At 35.1% G+C, this 20,948-nt stretch overlaps 1 pseudogene; it reads right to left on the bottom strand.

Moving 5' to 3' along the window:
- Positions 1-13,006: 13,006 nt before the first annotated feature.
- LOC110195908 (small ribosomal subunit protein eS10 pseudogene) lies at positions 13,007-13,545 on the bottom strand (annotated as a pseudogene).
- Positions 13,546-20,948: the final 7,403 nt, after the last annotated feature.

The following is a 20,948-nucleotide window of genomic DNA, read 5'->3' as shown; positions in this document are numbered from 1 at the left end:
GTCTTTCCGACTCCCCACTCTTATTCAAGAACATTTTATTTATTGGGTTTCCAAATGCTGACACCAACGAAGCAGTGACCTCAGCAGGACTAGTGGATGGAGAATGAAGGATTGAAATTCAGAACATTTTGCAGAATGATTTGTTTGACATACCCAGTAGGAAACCTGCTTGTTGAACTTATTATTCATTCATGTATTCATGAAAAAATACAATAAATGCATAATCTCTGCACAGTGCCTGAATGATCACATTCAAATGAACCTAAAGCTTTGCCATCTTTACTCGGCAACAGAACAGTTTTACTTTTCAATATCATTAACTGCTCCTTGAGTATACATTATGCTTATAAATCAGCAAGGGAAATTTAAAAGGCATTGTCATTTGAGGTTATACAGAAAATTAGACATTAAAAATGCATATGCATAATAATAACCACTTATGTGACTTTTTGGTTTCTCCTCCTAGAGAGTTATTTAACAATTGCCATATTGAAATGTAACTGAATCTATGCTTTTGTTTTGACTTTTTGACAACTGGACTACAGCCCCAGAGAAAATGGCTCCTTAAATAGACTATTAGAGGAAGAGGAAAACATGTTAGGTTATTTGAAAAACAACTACTGTTAAATGTTGAGTATTAAAACAGCTGTTCTTAGGTTTAAAACAGAAAAGGTCAAACCATTGTAAGTAGCATATCCCTTGTTTTGTTCCTGACAGTTTGTATTCATATATGCAACAGAGGTGACAGCAAGTGCCAGCCAGCCCACTGAAAATAAACTAATAAAATATTGGAAAGGATTATCAGTTTGTACAAGACTGAAAGGTATTGCAAACAGTGAGTTACCCAGTACTTCTTGGCCACATGTTTTCCCTGCATGTGTACCATTCACAAATATTCCACAGCCATAAAGATTGCTAACAAGTGCCCCTTTATTCACTGTCTCTGGTGATACGTGTTTTGTGTATGTATATCTTTGTGTAGTTTGGTGTCATCATAACCTGGGGTAGAATGTAGCCTAAATGTTTGCGGTGTATTTTTTCTTGTCATTTTATTTACTACATATTGTTACTATTGATCAGTTGTTCAGTGATTCCAGTGATGTCCAAATATTTGTGAACGTATTTGGGGTTTTCTTGGGAAAGACACTGGAGTGGTCTGCCATTTCTTTCTCTTGTTCATTTTACAGATTAGGAAACTGAGGCAAACAGAGGTTAAGTGATTTGTCCAAGGTCACACAGCTAGTAAGTGTCTGATGATATAGCTTTTATTATTTTTGTTTTTACATGCCAAAAATATGTCTATACTTGGAAACCTAGTGAATAACTAATTAGCATAAGAACTTTTTTGGCCCCACATAATCTAAATAGGCCCTTATTTCTTCTCAGATTTTCCATGAATGTTAATGTACTGCCTTCTCAGTTTCATCGCCTTATAAAACCAGAGTAACGTTCTACTGATTTTCTTCTGTTTGTTTTCACACCCAGTCCAAAACTAATTATTATTGATTCTTCCTAAAATATATTTTGTGATCCACCCATTCCATTATTTTTGCACAATGATTATTCTAGTTCAAGATTTCATTATACCACAGAGGCAAGTAGGTGGCAAGGTGGATAGAGCACCGGTCCTGGAGTCAAGAAGACCTGAGCTCAAACCGGGCCTCAGGCCAAACACTTGACACTTACTAGCTATGTGACCATAGGCAAGTCATTTAACCCCAATTGCCTAAAAATAAAAATTTAAAAATTTTGAAAAAAAGAATTTATTATGTAACTTTGGGATGACAGAGAGAGTACTGGAATATGTAATCAGGAAAATCTAGGTTCTTGTCCTAATTACTTACTAACTGTGTGATCATTGCTAAGTAATAACCTCTATGAACCTCAGTTTCCTCATCTAAAAATTAGAATAATCATAGTACATAGGGGTGTAGGTAATCCAGTAGAATGTGATCACTGGATAAAGATGTGGTATATAGAGTATGAAGAGTCAAATTTAAGTTTGTATATGGTCTAAAAACTGCAATTTTAGCACCCTCTTACCCCATTTGCATCACTGTGGCACAGTCACTACAAAAACAAGGCAGGGGAAGGGTCTTACATTTTCTATTTCTATTTGCATGATGGGTTTCCATGACCACAGGATAGAATGTAAACTCACTGAGAGCAAGGACTCTTTGTTTTTTGTCTTTGTGTCCATAATGTCTTTTCCAAGGATTCTTGTGAAATTGAATTGCACTAAATTACATTGAAATAATTCATCACCAAGTGGCCATCCTACTGCTAACGAACCTTCATGTATTTGCTAGGATGATCCTTGTAAAGCAGACTTCACCTGCATCTGTACCTTACAGAAAGCCTTTCCAGCATCCGTTAGACTTTAGAGTCTGCTGGCATAGCCTTCAAGAATGAATGAATGGGTGGATAGATAGATAGATAGATGGATGATTAAAAATATATATTAAGTACTTAACTATGAGCAATATACAACAGATACAAACAGAAAAAATAAGACAGTGATCTCAAGGAGCTCATCATCTGGTAGAGGCAATGAATATGAAAGGTTTCAGCTACAAATCAGACGGGAAAAGTCCCATGGCCCTTAGAGTGCTATGGCAAAACGCAGGGTAATGTTTCTTCTCTATAGTCATTCCCACTGATAATATCATATCAATTTCTGATGTTGAATATTTGACAGTGCCAAGGACATTTGTGGCAAGAACTTTCTTTCTCTGTCTTCAGTAGCTCTGGCTGTAACACTTGCAGGAGCAGTTGCTAGGCTGTACCTTTACAGGAGATGATTTCTAGGACCACAATTGCAGGCATTATACTAGAAGCAGATTTGCCGTGAATGTTAGTGTACTACCTTCTCAGTTTCATCACCTTATAAAACCAGAGTAATGTTTTACTGATTTTCTTCTGTCTGTTTCCACATCCAATCCAAAACTAATTATTACTGATTCTTCCTAAAATATATTTTTGTGATCCACCCATTCCATTACTTTTACACAATGATTATTCTAGGCAAGTCACTTAAACCCAATTGCCTCACCAAAAAAAAAAAAAAGGAAAGAAAGAAAAGAAAAGAAAAGAAAAGAAAAGAAAAGAAAAGAAAAGAAAAGAAAAAAAGAAAAGAAAAGAAAAGAAAAGAAAAGAAAAGAAAAGAAAAGGGCTGTATTTGATTAAGTGCTTACTTTGAAGTTTCTTTAAGCATTTTAATGGCTTCATGAGTCACAGAGGTAGTTAAATAAGACAAAGAGAGGGCCTGACCACAGTTTTGTTCTGATCACTTTCAAGATCAAATATAAAATCTCCTATTTGACACTGAAAGCCATTGAAAACCTGTTCTACCCCACCCTTCACCTAAGTTTTCTAAGTCCACTAAGTTTCCTTAGTCCTTATACTTCACCCATCCACATCCTCACCTTGCCCCCATGTACTCTTCAATCTAGTGGCACTGGCTTCCTTGCTATTTCTTGAACAAGAAATTTCATTTCCCAGCTATAAATATTTTTGCTGACTTTCCTCCCTGCATGGAATGCCCTGACTCCTCATCTCCAACTCTTGGCTTCCTTGACTTTTTTTCAAGCCCTAGCAAAGTCCACCTTCTACAGAAAGCTTTTCTTTATTCCCCTTAATTCCAGTACGTTTCCTCTGTTGAGTATTTCATGTTATCCTGTATATAGCTCATTTTTACATAGTCATTTGTATGTTGTCTCTCTTTCCCAAAAAGGGAATGTAATATGGAGGAAAAGAGAAGGAAGAGAATGGCATTTATCGCACATAATCAAAATGTGAGAGAAGAAGGCTATGTAAACATAGAAGAAAGGGTGAGGGAAGTAGGCATCATGCATGAATCTCACTTTCATCTTAACTGAGCAAAGGAGATCTGAGCATGTACATTTATATATGTACACATACAAATACACACAAAAAGTTTGGTGTAAAAACATAATAAACATAACTTGAGACAGTTAGGTGGCACAATGCTGAGACTGAGTCAAGAAAGATTGAGTTCAAATCCAGCCTCAGACACTTACTGCCTGTAACCCTGGGCAAGTCATTAATTCCTTTTTGCCTCAGTTTTCTCATCTGTAAAATGAAAATACCTAGTAGTACTTACCTCTCATGGTTGTTGTGAGAATCAAATGAGATAATATTTGTAGGACTCAGCACAAAGCCAGGAACACAATAGGTGTTTAATAATTTTTCATCTCCTTCCTTTCTTCCTTCCTTAACAGGATGATAAGGGACAAGGAAAAGTGGAAAAGGAAGGTGGGGCCTAAGCAAGGGACAGGGAAGAGGGATAATGGAGCAGAAGTATATCACTCTGACAACACAAGACTACCCTGAATATGCTTCTATTTGATCACTTTCTTCTTCTCTATAAAGTGATCAAGATCTACCAGGATTCTTCCCAACTATGTAGGCTATGCTGTCATGACTTTATGGCCATCTAAGAATTTAAAAGAGATCATCTACATGGAATTGGAGTGCTTTAGACTTGGCAGATGTTACATAACCATATACATCACAAATCTTTATGCTGTTGCTAACAAGATGAGTTTCTACATGGGAACAAAGGGAGCTTTGCATCTACCTGACCCAAATGCTATATCCTTCTTGACTATCTTTTCTGTGCTAGGGATAAATAAATCTCCTTTGTTAAGTGACTAATGAGTGTTTCATTTTGCGCTAATTTCAAACCTAAGCTAACTACCTGATCTAATTCAAAACTGATTGATCTATTACATTTAGTGATACTCAAGCACTGTTGGAATAAAATAGCATTGTGGTGAAAGGATGGTGCAAATGCCAACGATAGAGTGGAAAGATGGCTAGAAATGGCATCGTGGCATCCTGTGGCAAGAGTTCTTCTAATGTTGTATGGAGTGGCCTTTCACTGGAACAGAGAGAATTTCACACTGAAACAATGAATTAGATCAGTGGGTTATAAAGGAGATTGATAAAGAAGGTAAGGAAAATGGCAGGTTTTCTATTCATTGGCTATTATTAACCATCCTGAGAGGCTGGATTGTCATCTTTTTTTATTATTATTATTAATTTTTAACCTTGGAGTCTATATTAGATTTTTCTGGATTTTCACCCTCTGGAAAATTCTTTGCTTAGCTCCTTAGTTGAAAGTCACTCTTACCAAAATAGTGAGTCCTGGATGTTTTGAGCTCAAGCTAGTTTAGAAAGAAATCTAAATGTAAACATGTTTCTCAAGTTTTTAAGGATTATGCAATGAAAGCAAAGGGACAGCTAATGGAGTTGGTAATAGCGTAAGTTACCAGAACAAGAGACAGGAAGGAGAAGAAAGGGGTGAGTCTGAGGCTGACGACGGTGAAGAAAGAGGTCGAGTCAGAACTGACAGACTGCAAGTTTCGAATCCACAGGGTTCATGGGAAAATGTCCTACAACTGTGTGAAATTAGGGCTACAAAACAAGATAATGAGAGCAGAAGTAAGTTTCAACTTAGGAACCATAATGTGGTAAGAAACCATCTCAAATGTAATTTCCTCCACAAAGGAAACAGAGTCTAAGTGAGCTTTCATTACCAAGGAACTGGGGAGGTTTTTTGAGAAGTTCAAATAGCACCCTGATAAATCACTGGAATAATCATTGCTAAGGGCCTGGTCCAATGAAGCTAATGCAGAGATCCTCTTCATAGTACAGTTCTATGAATTTGGGAATTCTCAGAAGGCTTACTTTTTGCAAAGTCATTTAAATCAATTGGACACTCGAAATAGATACAATCTTATGTCCATTTTTACTATGGCAGGATGAAAAGTTGTGCATACCTAACCCCATATAGGTTAATTTCCATTGCAGTTCATTCCTAAATGAGGAACAGAAAGGGAAGGGTGAAGTTTCTAAAAGACAGCTGTATAGGTTTTAACTATGCAAGGATTACTCCTCTCGTTATGGTACACTGTACCATATAACTAGCCAGTGCAAGGAGGAATAAGATCCCATTGTCTGGTCAGAGCCTTGCCTAAATGACATCCAGCTTTATATATAGGTTCCCCCTGCCACACAATCAGACAGGCAAGGACAGATGGTGAAATGCAAATGGGAGATCAAGACAACAATCCTATCTAGGCAAATACAGCTGTCAGTGGAAAGAGGTTTTTTTGAGGGTGGCAAGAAAAGGCATAGTGCTTGGCACTCCGGTAGGGAGTAGAGGCACTTTCTCTGAAAGGGAGCTGTGGACTACTTTCACATGGGGTTGAAAAAGAAACAATTGATTCTGAGTTAATGGGAGTGCTAGTAAAACTACAATCTCTTTTGTCTCACTTAAGTTTAAGGAAAACTCTAAATCTCCCACCCCATTTAGCTGTCCTGAGGCATTCAAATATTTGTATCCAGACTTGAATGTCTTCATGAGTTAAGTCCCACCGAAGCCAAAGTCAAAGTTTTCCTGAGGATTCAATATTCATAACTATAGGATCCCAAAGGAAACCAAAGTCCATATGTCTGAGTCATGGTGAATGAGAAGCCATGTGCATAAAGGACTATTGAACATATCCAACCATGTTATTATAACGTGAAGAAACTATTAATGGGTACATAGAAATATTCTAGTTTCCATCCGAAGATCAGGGAACATACCAAAGAAAGAGACATACCTGCTCAGTATAAAAAGTTGACATATAAGCTCAGGTGGAAATTATGACACCTATGTTTAACAAATAGTTGTGGTGGTTGATCATGGTGAGTACCTTTTGGAAATGGATATGACAAGCTCTTAAGAGTCATAGGACCATATGAATATGAGATTATAGCTTGGAGCTGAAAAAAATGAACCTTAGAAAGTCATCTACTCTAACCTCCTCATGTTACAAATGACAAAAATGAGGCTGAGACATGTTAAATTATTTGCCTAGGATTACGTAGCTAGTAGTGTCTAGAACAGGATTTTAACTCAGGGCTTCCTGTTGCCAAGCCCAGTGTTCTATATATTGTAACACCCACCTTCCTCTAAATATCTTTATGGATGTTTTCTACACTCTGTCCCAGTTATTGTTGGTAGGACCAAACTTTGGAGTTGTCTGAAACATCATATGTGTTTAAGAACAAACAATGTTAGGAGTCCCAAGGGAAACGGAAAATGTTTCCCCTCTACTGATAGATATAAAACCTGAAATACATTGTTCTACTAGCTTCCCTTGCAACAACTATGTGTTGTCCATAATGAAGGCAGATAGTATCTGGTGATTTACAGAGGATTATGGCAAACTGAACAAATCATCATGTCCATCACAATAGCTGTTCCTAAAGTGATAAATATGGGCCAGGTACTCTAAGCTCAGAATGAGTGGCAAGAGTTTGTCTATATCAGCAATGTATTTTTCGCTATTCATAGGGATGAAACTCATTAAGAGAAGGCCATTTCACATGGGAATGAATACAGTATTCCTTCACTATTTTTTCCATGGTTAGATGAACTTTCTTTCACATTGCAAAAGTCTAATTGGCAGACACCTAGAAAAACTACTTCACAAAAACATTGACATATACCACTACACTGATGAAATAATATTGAGAAGGTTAAATAAAACCACAGTGGTGGAAGCCCTAGATTGGGTGGAGACCCATATGAGGGACAAGGAATAGAAAATAAACCCAACAAAAATCTAGCAATGAGAACTTTTGGTTATCACTATTTAAATGAAGGAAGCTAGCTCAGCTCCCATGCAGCTTCTCCACAAAAACATCAATAACAAAATAGCATCACACTAAAGAATGATCATTAAATCCAAAGAAAGACTCCAGTAGGTATCCTCATCCAGTCCAGAATAGCACGAAAAGATGTGCAGACACCCATGGACAATAGGAAAGGATACCACTCAGAAAAGGCTTTGATAGTATAGGCAAACAAGAAGAAAACCATTGAATCTGAGTCTAGAGATGGGCTAAGAATTCATGAAGCCTTTAATGATCTGTATCTAGAGCTAGAAAGAGAAGAAAGTTCAGAGGAAGAATTACTGGGATGATTGGAAATTCACAGCTTCACCTTACTATTAAACACACACACACTCAGAGATGCATGTAATCTAAATAATTCAGGTGAAATAGGAAAAGACCAAACACTATTCACAACCCCACCTGAAAGTATGGAAGGATACAAAGTGAGAAATTGAGGCTAGAGCTATAAGTATATACAAACATTGAAAACTATGAAAATCTACTATAAATTCAGGATGGGCAAAAGTACCAACCAGAAGTAACTTCATGATGACTTCAATAACTTATATGGGAAAAAAATTAGCTACAAAGACTTCAAGAATACTTAGAAGAAATGAAAAGAGACAAAAAAGTGAAATAAGAACTCTTTAGTAAAGAGTAAATAATTGGGCAGAAAATGGTAAACATTTCCCAAGTAATGAACTTCTTAATAATTAGAGAGGGGAAAAACATGAATCAATGACTCCATGAGATAATAGGAAGTACTGAAACAAAACCAAAAGATCAAAAAAAGAGGAAAATGTAAATTATATTCTATCAAAAACAATTGATATAAAAAAACAGGTCAAGGAAAGATCATTTAAGAATCACCATAATCCCTGAAAACTAAGACCAACCAACACTTCCTTAAAAAATCTTGGATACTATACTTTAAGAAATTATAAAGAAAAACTACCCAAATCTATCAGAATTGGTTGGCAAAGTGAAGTTCCAATCAACTTCTGAAACAAATCCTACAGGGAAAACTACGAGGAATGCCATTAATGAAATGGGAAACTTTCAGATCAGAAAAACAAAAATACTAACAGTATATGGAAAGAAAAGTATTCAAGTCCCAAGAAACCACAGTCTTGACAACGCAAGACCTGACAGCTTCCACAAGAAATGAGATAAAACCTTGGAGTACATTATTCCAAAAAGGAAAACAATATAAGCCTATAAACAAGAATAACTTAATCCTGAAAGCTAAGTATAATCCGACAGGGAGAAGAAAAATAAATCTTTAATGGAATGGAGAACAAGTATTCCTAATGGAAAGACCAGAAAATAAAATTGAAAAGCTTTTGCACAAACAAAATATATGAACTTAAAATTTGAAGGGAAATAGTTTACTGGGAAGAGATCTGAAGCAAATTTATCTAATAAAAGACTGATAACCAAGCTCTATAAGGAACTTAATCATGTAAGAAGGGTCATTCTCCACAGATAAACAGTAAGCAGATATGAACAGACTGTTTTAAAGGGAAGAAATTCAAGCAGCCTGATGAGGGATCCTGTTTTTGTATGGTATTTCTAAGTAGAGGAGACTTGGGAAGGAATAGTTTCAGAAACAGGAAGAACAGCAGCAGAAAACTAGGCAGACTAAGAATTTTAAATTGAAGAGGAGCTGTCAGTTTTGTCACTGAGCCAGCAGAGCTACCCAGCTGATTGATAGTGGCTGATCCTAGCAGCAACCTACCTTTTCTTAAATCCAAACCCAGGTCAGTAATTTGCAGAAATCAGAACGGTGAGTCAGTGATCTGATTTTATCTTAGATCAGACCACTTTGAAAGCAGAGAAAACTTGCATACAGTTCTCCAGTCTGAGCTGACTCTGAGATTCTGGAATAACACGACACCAAATATGCTAAAAAAGAGGAACAGAACCAGCCCATACATTCTCCAAGAATTTCACAGAGACTGGCCCTAACATCAAGTTCAATGTCCGATAGGTTGGAAAAATGAATAAATGAAAAAGAAACATATCATAAAAAGCTATTATGGTGACAAGAATACAGAAAACACAAACCCAGAAGAGAATGACTCCAAAACGTCTATAGACCTCAAAGAAAGAGAAGGCATGGGCACAGATTCAACTAGAGTTTCTAGAAAAAATAAAGTGAAAGTTTTTATCAAGTCTAGATAGTTGAATGTGAAGCATGCTATGCTATCCATCTCCCCACAGTGAGGCAATAGATTCAAGTTGCAAAATGATACCTTTATTTCCAGATTTCTCCAATGTGAAGAAAGAGAGAAAGAGAAAAAGAGAGAGAAGGAAGGAAGGAAGGAAGGAAGGAAGGAAGGAAGGAAGGAAGTCCCCAGAAGCATCTTTTTAAAAAAAAATGGAGAATATAGAAGGGAAATAATGGGCTAGATGAGATATTTACTAATTATGACAGCATAAACCCAGGGCAAGAATTACAGAGGTCAATGTTTTCAATTGTTTAGTGTATGTAATCTAGCCTCAGTAGCAAGAAGACTAGTGAGAAAATAGCTGGAAAGAAAAGAGAAGCATGGTGCAAACCCTGTGAAATTGTGGATGAGGTGAGGCCACTCATCAACCAAGACTGCTGGATGACAAAGCATGAAATAATCTTCCAGATCATGGTTTCTGGCAGCTGACTGATGATAAGATGGCCCATAGGTAAAAGATAGGGTCCAGCATAAAAAGATGGTCAAGGAGTAAAGTGACTCATCAGAACTAGTGGACTAGGCAAAGCACTCACTAGTCATTACAGCAGAGTCTCCGGGCTTGGTGTTCCAAAGATGAAAAAGCTTTGCCATCTAACTCATGGAATCTAGTACTGGCTTTAAGAATATGATGGCTGAATGAAACATGGAGCCTTTCTATGATGTAAAGTATAGCTGGGGCCTACATGAAATAATTTGTGAAGCAAGGTACTCTCTAAGTAGGGCAGTGGAATTCCAGAATAAGAGATTTGGAGATAAAAGGCTCAAGTCCTACACATTTGTTGTGGTAATCATCATAATTGAACTTATGTGTATGTCAACATAATAGCAGGATAGGTTAATGAAGGCTGAGTCCTCAAGGTATGGTCCAATTCTATTTTCCTGGTGGGCAGGACATGGGCAATATCTCTACTTGGCTCTAATCCATTATATGAAGCTGGTGAGCTTCCTTTCTGATACAGATGACTAAGAAATTTATATGGTATGATGGCAAAAAGGATCCAGATAATTACCACTGTACCCTTGCTGTAATCCTGTACTAGGGTAAAATAATTAAATGTTCAATGACATGTGTGCTCCATTTTATCATAATATCAAACTTGAACTGGCTTGAAAGCTGCATATCCAACAGGCTTCTTCAATTTCTTTTTATGAAATTGAGTTATTTATAAGCAATTTCTTCTGTTGATTGGAATATTTTATATACTTTAAGTATTTATCGTCTTATCTATGTTATCAGCTTTGTTGGCATATAATTGGGCAAAATTGTTACTTTTGTTTTATCTTTAATAGTTGTGAATTCTCATTTTTCATTTTTGATAGAACCATTTTTTGTCTTTTTTTAAAAAATCAGACTAGTCTATTGTTGATCCATTTTATGTTACTTTTTTCTCCAACAGTCACTTTTAAGGTGAAAAAAAATATTTTTATTGCAGTTAATTTTGATTTGGTATTTATTCAAATTTTTTTTTATTTTTTTGCTTCTTTAAGTATTTATTGTTATTGCCTATGCTGTTGTTAATTGTATGCCCAGTTCATAGATCTATTCTTCCTTTTATTCATGAAATTAGAATTATTAGAATTATTCAATTAGAACTATAAATTTCCCCCTGAAGCAGAGGTTATTAATTTTTTTTGTGTGATGCAGTCAATGGACTAAGAATAATGTTTTAAATGTATAAGTTAAAATGTATAGGAATATGAAAGAGACCAATTATATGAAAATAAAGGTCTTTTTATTAAATTGTTTACAGACCCTTGTGAAGTACTCTTGGTTCAAGGACTATTTTAGTATCATATGACACATTTTGCTATGGTATCTCAAAGTTGTCATTTTTTAAATAGAATTGTCTATTGTTGCTATAATTTGTTTTTACCTCACAAATGCTTTTGGTTTAAATCACTTATTCTCCAATAAATTTTTAATTCTTGGTTCAAAGAGCATAATTTTTTTACTGCACTGTGGGCAGTAAAGGATCATTTATCCCTCTCTGAATTTTTCAGTGAGGATTTTATTCTCTGACATGTTGTCAATTATTGTAAAGGTGTCAGTTATGGAAGAGAAACTCCTTTCTATTCCCATTCATTGATGACCAGAAAACTATTCTTCTTATTTTTTTCAACTTCTATTAAGGACCTTAAATTCTTTTTGCTTATCTTCTTTAAATGATTTGTCTTAGCCTGAAAGAAATATGTTGAAGTTTACCACTATTATATTTTTACTGCATATTTATTCCTATAATTAAATTAAATTTCATTAAAGTACTTAGAAACTATGCTTTTGCATGTATACACACATACACATGTAGTCAAGTATTGATATATATTCATTATCTATAGTATCTTTAAGGATGCCATTTCCCTGCTTGTTTCTTTTTTCCTGTCTGTATTTACTGTTGTCTTTTAAAATTTTCACTTAATAGTATTTTGTTTTTTTCCCAATTACATGTAAAGATAGCTTTCAACATAAAATTTTATAAGATACTGAGATTCAAGATTTCTCTCCCTTGCTCCCTCCTCTCCCTCCTCCCCAGGATGGCAAGAAATCTGATATAGGATATGTGTGTGTGTGTGTGTGTGTGTGTGTGTATGTATACACGATCATATTAAACATATTTCCACATTAGTCATGTTGTGAAAGAAGAATTAGAAAACAAAAGAGAAAGGCCACAAGAAAAAAAAAAAGAGAAAATAGTATGCTTCAGTCTGCCTTCAGACTTCATAGTTCTTTGTCTGGATGTGGATAGCATTTTCCATCATGTGTCTCTTGGAATTGTCTTGGATTATGGTACTGCTGTTAAGGGGTAAGAAGATCTACCAAAGTTGATCATTGCACAGTGTTGCCATTACTATGTAAAATGTTCTACTGGTTCTTCAGCATCAGTTCATATATGTCTTTCCAGGCTTTTCTAAAATCCACCTGCTCAGCATTTCTTATAGCACAGTAGTACTTCATTATATTCATATACCACAACTTGTTCAGCCATCCCCAATTGATGGGCATCCCCTTAATTTCCAATTCTTGACCCCCACAAAAAGACCTACTATAAATATTTTTGTACATGTGGGTCCTTTTACCATTTTTTTTCCAAAATCTTATTCAACATGAAACATATCTCTACAGTTTTTATTGAGGAGGTTGACCACATCCACGACCAAATCCACCTCTAAATTGGAATTCTGTTGCCGACCCAGCCCCAGCCTCGGCCCTCTTGTCAGCACCAGGGGGAGCAGCACTTCATCTGTATGTGTCTCTGTCAGCTTCACCTCGAGTAAGCCGGGCAGGTCACTCACCCTCCAGACCTGTGAGCCTTGGCCTTCCTGTCTCGGGACGACTTCTGCAGAGCGTGGCAGGCACGATCTCAGGGGGCAGGTGAAGGTAATCCCGGAGGTAGTGAATGCCCTCATTGGTGAGGTACCAGTAGAAATGCCTCCATGCAAACTGCTCCTTAAGATAGCCACGAGACTTTAGAGACTGCATGGCCTTCATGACATAGAGATTGGGCGCATTCTTGTCTGCCAGCTCAGGGTGCTTTGGCATGTGGACATCCTTCTTGGCTACCATTACTCCCTCCTTAAAGAGGAGTTCATAGATGGCAATTTGGCTCTTTGTGGGCATCAACATCTCAGTGGCTGCGACGGGTGCCGCTCTATACAGAGCCTGGGATAGAAAGGAAAGGCTCCTTTTAGCATTTTTATGATCTCTTTGGGATATAGACCTAGAAGTGATATTTCTGGGTCAAAGGATATATACAGTTTTATAGCCCTTTGGGCATAGTTCCAAATTGCTCTGCAGAATGGCTGGATCAGTTCACAACTCTACCAACAACGCATTAGTGTTCCAATTTTCCCACATCTGCAACTTTTACTATTTTACTGTTTTGTCACGTTAGCCAATCTGATAGGTGTGAGGTGGTACCTCAAAGTTGTTTTAATTTGAATTTCTTTAATCAATAGTGATTTAGAGCACTTTTCATATGACTATAGATAGTTTTAATTTCTTCATCTGAAAACTGCCTGTTCATATCCTTTGACCATTTATTAATTTGGGAATGACTTGTATTCTTATAAATTGACTCAGTTCTCCATATATTTTAGAGATGAGGCCTTTATCAGAAACACTGGCTGTAAAAATTTTTCCCAGCTTTCTGCTTCCCTTCTAATTTTGGTTACATTGGCTTTTCTTGTGCAAAACCTTTTTTAATTTAATGTAACCAAAATTATCCATTTTGCACTTCATAATGTTCTCTTTCTTTGTTTGGTCATAAATTCTTCTCATCTCCATAAATCTGACATGTAAACTATTCCTTGCTCTTCTAACATGTTTATAGTATCAACCTTTATGTATAAACCATGTACTCATTTTGACCTTATCTTGATATAAGCATAAGTTGTTGGTCTATGCCTAGTTTCTGCTATAGTATTTTCCAGTTTTCCCAGTGGTTTTTGTCAAATGGTGAGTTCTTATCCCAGAAGCTGGAGTCTCTGGGTTAATCAAACAGTAGATTACTACAGTAACTGACTACTGTGTCTTGTGTGTTCAACCTATTTCACAGATTCACCACTCTACTTCCTAGCCAGTACCAAGTAGTTTTGATTATTGCTGCTTTATAATATAGTTTTAGATCTGGTAGAGTTAGGCCACCTTCCTTTCCATTTTTTTTTAATTAATTCCCTTCATATTTTGGAACTTTTGTTTTTCCAGATGAATTTTGGTATTATTTTTTCTAGCTCTATAAAATGATTTTGGTAGGTTTCTTGGCAATGGCACTGAGTAAGTAAATTAATTTAGTTAGGATTGTCTTTTTTATAATACTAGCTTGGTGTACCCATGAGCAACTGATATTTTCCTAATTATTAAGATCTGACTTTATTTGTGTGAAAAGTGTTTCATAATTTTGTTCATGTAGTTCCTGAGTTAGTCTTGGCAGGCAGACTCCTAAGTATTTTATATTGTTTACAGTTATTGTAAATGGAATTTCTCCATCACTTGCTATGGGGCTTTGATAGTAATGTATAGAAATGCTGAGGATTTGTGTGGGTTTATTTTATATCCTGCAACTTTGCTGAAGTTGTTAATTATTTCAAGAAGTTTTTTTTAGTTGATTCTCTAGGATTCTCTGAGTATAACATCATATCATCTGCAAAAAGTGATAGCTTTGTTTACTCATTGCCTATTTTAATTTCAATTACCTTTTCTTCTTTTATTACTAAAGGTAATCTTTCTAGTACAATATTGAATAACAGTGGTGTTAATGGACATCCTTTTTTTCACCCTTGATCTTTTTGGGAAACTTATAGCTTGTCCCCATTACATATAATGCTTGCTGATGGCTTTAGATACATGCTACTTATCATTTTAAGGAAAACTCCATTTATTGCTGTGTTCTGTATTGTTTTTTTAATAGGAATAGGTGCTATATTTTATCTAAAGCTTTTTTTGCATCTATTAATATAATCATATGATTTCTATTACTTTTGTTATGGATAGAGTCAATTATATTATATATAATTGTATTTTATATTTTATATATTATATATAATATGTATCATATTATATATAATTATATTTTATATAATATAAAATAACATTATAGTATATATTACATTATATTATAATATATATTAAATAATATATATATTATATTATGTTACAGGAAATGATGAGCTGGTGGATTTAGAAAAATATGGAAAGATTTGGACTTACGAAGAAAGATGTTATCCACTTTCAGAGAAACAGATGACAAGTGGAAATAAGCATAGTATGGTCTTATGTATACGTGTTTGAGTGTATATGTGTATATGTATATGTTTGTGATATCTATATATGTATGCATATATTTATATATGTATATGTATACATATATATGTTTGTGTGTATAGTGCTTTAAAATTTACCAAGCACTCTACAAATATAATCTCATCCTCACAACAATGCTGTAGGTAGGTATTATTATTACCCTCATTTTATAGATGAGGAAACTGAAACATATAGACACTAAATAATGTTCTGGGGTTTATATACCTAGTAAGTATCTGAGCCAAAATTGAACTCAGATCTTCTGGACTGAATTTCCAATGCTTTACTCACTGAGTCATCTAACTTTGGGAAGAGGTTAACATTCTTCATATTGGTACTCTAGAATCATGGTTGATCATGGTTACTGATCAGAGTCCTTAAGTCTTTCAAAAAAGTAGTTAATCATAATAGTATAATTGTATAAAAGTGTATAATTACAATGTAATAATTACAACTTAATTACAACATTAATTATAATTGTATAATTCCCACATTGGATAGAGTGCTGGGCCTGGAATAATGAAAACTTGAGTTCAAATTTGGCCTAAGTGATTAGTTCTTTGACTCTGGGCAAGACACTTAACCTCTATTTGCTTCAGTTTCCTTAATTGTAAGATGGGGATAATAACAGTGCCTGCCTCTCAATATTTTTGTGAGGATTTAATGAGGTATTTATAAAGCACTTAGCCAAGTAACTAGCACATAGTAAGCACTTAAAAGCTCATTTCCTTCCTTCCTTATTTCTTTTTAATCTACATGATTGCCTTCTTTTATTCTGCCTGTTTCCCAACCTCCCGTCTTCCTGCCTTCCAGTTTCTGTTCACTTAAGTTTCTGGAATTTTACCTTGTATCATTTCTTAACAGTACATACTATTTCATTACATTCATATTCCATAATTTATCCCACCATTCTCCAATTGTATTTCATTTGGAGTTGCCAAAGTCAAGTCAGTTAAACTCAACTAGAATGTATTAAGTGATTTCTATGTTCCAGGCATTGTGCTAAGCACTGGTGATACAAATGAAGGCAAAAAGGAGTCCCTGCTCTCAAGCAGTTCACTAAATCCTTTCTGGAAATTTTTTTTGGTTTCCCTGAAATTGAACATAAATCTCTGGTTACCACTTAAAATATATTTTAATCAAGGCCATGCATTGCTGCAATACTATCAGAAAAAAATGGAAAAAAAAACTCTGATACTACAAACTCTATTTTGCAGGAAAAATACGGGGAAAAATCTGAAGTACAAATAGTACAAAACAACCTTATCGGGAAAAGTTAGATAATTCATGAGAGTTAACACTAGGGTTATTCATGAAATCTGACTGGATTGTAAATCAGACACGTGCCTTTAATCAAGGCCAGATGATCTTGTTTGTATTTTACTAGTCTTCTTGGCATCTTCATTTCCTACGGTAACCAGACCATCTGATTACTTAAGCAAGATGGAAGCATTTTTCAATCATGCTATTTTTAAATGTGAATGCCTGGGTTGGGGCATTTTTTTTTTGCCAAAAGAATTTTCATTTTTATAATCAAAATTATTTTTTTTACATAGACAACAGAAACACACCAATATTTTGTGCGAAAAAATATTTTTATTTAAATTTTTGTCTTTTTTTTTGTGCATTCTGATATACATATGTAACAAGGTTTATGGCATTGTAACCACAGTCAAATCAAAAGAACAAAGGAAAGGGGAGAATAAAAGGTCGTTCTTTTGTTTTACTCCTTCCTAAATCCAAGCTGGCCATGTTTGTCCTACCTTTCTATTATTAAAGAGCCAGCTCTGACTGGTTTGCACACTCAAAACATTTTATTATCACACAAGAAGCCAGTGAAGGCATATGGCATGATGGTCAAATTCTTTGTTTTGTAGAAACCTTTTAAACCCAAGAGGGGAAAAAACCAAAACCAAAAACCAAAAAAAAAAATAAATAAAACAATCTCAGCATATGAAACCAACTGGTAAATTGGCATTACCTTCTACATATAGTGTTTACTCCTTGTAATTCCTATTTAACATTCAATATTTTCTGTTACATTTGTGTTAAAGGAGGAAAAACATAATGTAATTTAATTTAAACTCATAGTCTTAGCATCACTGACCTTTAAACCATGAAATGAGGGCTACTGTCCACATGGCCAATATAATTATGGAATTTGATTTCCTATATATAGTAGACAATGAAACTGTTTTAATTGACATTGATATATATTTTTAATAACTTCTGTATAAATTAAAAATCAATACCAATTTCAACTCCCTGGACAATTTTTATTAAGTTGATGAAAAGTTATCCAGGCTTGAACATTTGCAGAAGCCTCCAAAATTTCTATCACAGCACATTTCTTTAACTCAGAAGAACAAACCTGTCAGTTGTCAGGGTCACTTCAAGATATAAAGTGATACCCAAAAGATTGTTGTATGGCACCATAACAAACCTCCTCCAACTCTGCCTTTGGTTCAATATTTCTTCTCAGACCCTACACTCTGCTTTAAATTAGATACAGCTATGGTTAATAGAGTAGACATCATTGTACTCTGATAGGAGAACCTGAATTAAAGGGGCTACACATTGGAATGTTAGTTAACCTTCCTACAATATTTTATATTTTCTAGTGTCTAATCTCATAAAAATTACGTAACAACCTCTTCCCCACCAAATAGGCATACCTGTAATCTGTAGTCACGCAAAACTGTTCACAATAGAAAGTACTGCATGAATGCTATTCTGACCTCTGGTAGGTGTTTACTGATAGCTTGAATGCTTTACACCATCTATGAGGGAGATAGCATTGCAATAGCTGTTCTCAATATTTCAGAAAGTTGGGCAAATTAAAATTAGTTTCTCCAAATGGAACCATAAAAAACTGCTTCTTTCATCATCTGTAAAGCCTTCCTTTATAAATTTCCATCTAGAATGCACCATGCCTTTTCGTTTTACAAATGTAACAAATTATGAAAAGATTGTTGGAGTCATTATTTCTTTGTTCTCCAGACTGATCTCATCTGAGATTGCATGTCAGACATTATGCCTTTGAAACCAAGACTCTAACTTTCTAAATGACTTTTGAAAACTATCTTCTATTGCCATCATAGCATCTGGATCTGAGTACTCTTTATGAATTCAGACACATCTAAGATTAGCCTTATGGTCAAGGACAGTGGTAGTTTATAAATATTTCTTTTCATCAGATTTAAACCAGGCAGTGTTTTCCAAATGTAAAATATGAAAATGATGAGAGCATGTTCTTGTTCAAAAGAAAACAATATACAAATGGCATTGCATTCGAAAGCGTATTAACCTCAGATGTGAACAATTTATTCAAAACTGAGGTGGTGGGATTGGCTGGAATAAAGTTCATAATGTATAAGTCACTCAGCTGGGCACAGAGTATACTACATGGATAAAAAAAGGAAAACTGTTGAATTTTATGTATGCAAACATGCACAGTAAAGTAAAATAGAGTTGAGCAAGTGGAAATAGCAGAACTGGACTGTCTGAGCATATTTCTGTACAACCACATATTTTTATGTATAAACAGACTGGAAGATGCTTCGCATGTTCCATTTTAACCATTCTCCTTTGCTCTTTCCTGTAGTATCCAGCAGGGATTTTGCCTTCACTCTGCCTATAAATAAAAAAATAGTATAGTGCCTTACTATATATAAGAGCAGCTTCACTAGTGACAAAACAAAATAGTACCAAGCTTTTAAAAAACTGCATCTTAAAAAGTAGGGGGGAAAAAAGTTGTTCCCTTATTTCAAGCCAGAAACACTAAATTTTAATTCCCTTGTAAATCCCTAACAATTTCCTCAGAGAGTAAATCTCATAACATAAGTTCTCTTGGTGAACATGCCCGCCAGAAATTGGCTGCCAAGAGTTTACAGAATCTCTGTGTGTGTGTGTGTGTGTGTGTGTGTGTGTGTGTGTGTGTGTGTCTCCCACAGAACAAATGGCTGCCAACTCTTATCATTTGAGAAGTACTGGAATGTTTTCAGTAGGCAGAGGGCTTTTCCACATGGGGGGTGGGGGTGGGAGGGAGACATCTATTCAGGCCGTAATTATGTTCTCACAAAGAAATAGCAATTGGTAAGAGGGGGTGGATCAAGGGTTTTCACTAAGCAATGCCTCATGAATAAATCTCTTTCATAAAAAAAAAAAGACTAAAATGTTATCCAGAAGTTTGTTTTTTTTTAAATACCTAATGAGCATACAGCTTTAAAGGCAAAAAGTGTACTATGCCTTTCTAAACTGGAAACAAATTGTCAGTAGCATGTCATTTCCCCCAGAAATATTGGTAAAATACATTTTGATTAAAGTGTATCTTCTATTAGATAAGCTTTCCTACAGATATTTCAACAGAAGTGAAATACTCATCTGAAAGACTTTTTCAGTAATAGATGTTTTTCCTCAGCAAATCAATGCAAAGGCTAATTGGGGTGGAAGGTGAGTATCTCTAGTGGTTATAAGTACATTTGCATTGCTATCAATCTTTTCCAAGACCAGTGTTAAGAGAGGATGAACAAGATTTCAGGATGGTACTAATACAATAAGGTCTATTTAATATATAGTAAATACTGCCATCAAGTGGCAAAACAGTTTTGGACAGTAAGGCTATCAACTAAATTCTCAATCAAAAAAATGTGAAAATCTTGCATCAACTTTTTTTCATATGGTAGAAAATTCGCTTGTAAAGAAAAGAGAATTTTCTCTCCACTTTACCAGAACTTTAAAAATTGACAGTTATAATATTTTAATTAAATCTGGGCAACCTCTCATGGGAGATTTTTTTTTTTACTTTTTTAAATTTGGTTTAGATGTATGATTTTATTGATAGCTAGAGATGAGAAGCCCTCCAAAGCAGATCAGCAACTTATCTGCAACTTTAAGTCATAAAGAGTTCCCTGGAGCATTGACAGATGATTTGCTCAAGGTCACACATCTTGGCTGTCAGAGGCTGGACTGGAACCAGATCATCCTAACTCCCCGATCAACCCATTATTCTTGAGGCAGCAATGTTTTTCAGGAGACCCATGATCTGAGAAACCAAGGTATAAATTTCTCAGACAATAAACAACAACAACAACAACAACAACAACAACAAAACACTGAAAGCAAATACTGTTTAATTTTCTTTAGCTAATTTCAGAATCAAATAATTATCATTAAAATGATAATAAGTCTATATTCTATAATTCTGTGCTGATAAATCATAATACTGA

The sequence above is a fragment of the Phascolarctos cinereus genome, unplaced genomic scaffold (genome assembly GCF_003287225.1).
Source record: "Phascolarctos cinereus isolate Bilbo 61053 unplaced genomic scaffold, phaCin_HiC Scaffold_4;HRSCAF=312, whole genome shotgun sequence".
Lineage (NCBI taxonomy): Eukaryota > Metazoa > Chordata > Mammalia > Diprotodontia > Phascolarctidae > Phascolarctos > Phascolarctos cinereus.
This window is presented reverse-complemented; position numbering and strand designations above follow the sequence as displayed.